Below are 2,123 nucleotides of genomic sequence, written 5' to 3'. Positions count from 1 at the left end.
AATAACGAAGGTATTACACTATTTTACCGTCCCGAAAATGATTATATTCGACAATGAGCGCAGCTTCGTGAGCCCTATAACACTGAACTACATCAGGGCTTTGGGAATAGAAATCTACACCACACCATCACAAAAAAGCGAGGTAAACGGGACAATCGAAAGGGTGCATTCAACTATTATCGAAATAGTAAGATGTCTTCAGAAAGAATACCCGCAACTTTGCCAAAAAGAAATCATCAACTTAGCAGTAGATCGCTACAACAATTCAATACACTCTGTAACAAAAATGAAGCCCAGCGACGTTTTTTTCGGCAGACCAAGTGGAACATCCTATCAGAATCTCATCGAAGCAAGAATAAAGATTAATAACGAACTCACAGAACGCATCGAGAAAAATCAGAAAACGAAATTAAAGAGAGAAAACAACAAAAGAGACGAACCTAAAAACTATCCAATAGGTGAAACAATTTACGTTCGAGACAAGCAAATCAAGGCAAAGCACAAACCGATATACAAGAAAGAGATTGTGGCAAAAAACAATAAAGCTACCATTATTACCGCTTCCGGAAAAAGAATCCATAAATCACACATCAAGAACATATAACATTAGAATATTATGTTAATAATCAAAACCTTAGGTTTCTTTTTAGACTAGCAGTCACTAGAATTACAGCATTTCCGAAAATCTTCGAATTCAAAGGCGCAATAGCAACCATTAAACAAGGACAAGGTCAAATCTTGGAAGGAAATTTCAATTTGGTGCACATCATTGATTTAAAGAGCTATGACGAGGTTATACAACAAATCATTCCTTTGGTTGATGGAATCAACTCGACCAGCATAATGAAACCACAGTTAGAACACCAACTGGCTCAAATAATGGAATTTCTGACTAAATTGAGAAGCAGCAAATCAAGAGTTCAACGGTCAATAAATTGGATTGGTACAGCATGGAAATGGCTGGCAGGAACACCAGACGCCACAGACTGGGACAACATCGTTACAAGCCAAGACAAGCTGATACAAAATAATAATCAACAGTACAAAATAAATCGTGAAGTTATGAGGATAACAAACCAAGTAGTAGAAAGATTTAACCACATTTTGGAACATGTAGGGAACTTAGATCATCGATCCGAACAAATAATATTTAACAAACTTGGAATCATAAAAGAAGCCTTGGGAGAAATCGTGTTAGCGACAGAATTAGCAAAAAATGGAATTGTCAACACAAATCTTCTTAGCAGGATTGAAATCCAAAAAATACTGAAGGAGATCGATACACTACCCTACGTCAACGAAATTGAGGCAATAGAATACGCAAAACCACAGGTAGTAACCAATGGACGAGAAATTCTCTACATATTATCAATACCGAAGACAGGCAACCAGTACTATGACCACATTATAGCGAGATCAACAATCCGAAACTCCCAACAAGTCTACCTCGAATATCAGGAACTTCTCGTGAAAGATGACGTATATGGCATATCGACAAAATGCGAGAATTTAAGAAACATCACCATATGCGAAAGAAGTAAAATTCGAAAACTGGACGAAGGACACTGTATGTATCAACTGCTAAAGGGAATAAACGCCAGTTGCAGCCTTCAATACAATAAGGAAGAAATCATAGAAACCATAAGTGAAAATATCATCTTTCTCAATAATTTCAATGGGGAGCTAACAAGTGGCAACACGAGCAAACACTTAACTGGAAGCTTTATGATACAGCATACCAACGAAACCGTTCACATAAAAGGTCAGAAATTTACAAGCGAATCTGCCACCACGTCGCAAGTTTTACCACCTGTTCTTCAAGAAAATTTAAAAGAAGGAGATATCAAGCTAAGCCTCGACTACATTCACGATCTTCATATCAGCAACACAAAACAACTTCAGAAGCTAATACCAAGGAGCCAACTCTCTATAGCATCCGATATTACTATAGGACTCGTCATCATTGCAGTCATCATCATTTGGGTCATCAAGAAAAACATCAGCAAGGTTGTGAGAAAACGCACTCCAACAGTGGTTCCTACTATAGAGATTCCGCAAATTTCAGTCATAGAAGCACCAAAATTCCAGCTTGATCTACGGGACGCAGATCTTTGAAGGGGGAG

The sequence above is a fragment of the Condylostylus longicornis genome, unplaced genomic scaffold (genome assembly GCF_029603195.1).
Source record: "Condylostylus longicornis isolate FDR11 unplaced genomic scaffold, ASM2960319v2 ptg000289l, whole genome shotgun sequence".
Lineage (NCBI taxonomy): Eukaryota > Metazoa > Arthropoda > Insecta > Diptera > Dolichopodidae > Condylostylus > Condylostylus longicornis.
Note: the sequence above shows the minus strand (reverse complement) of the source record.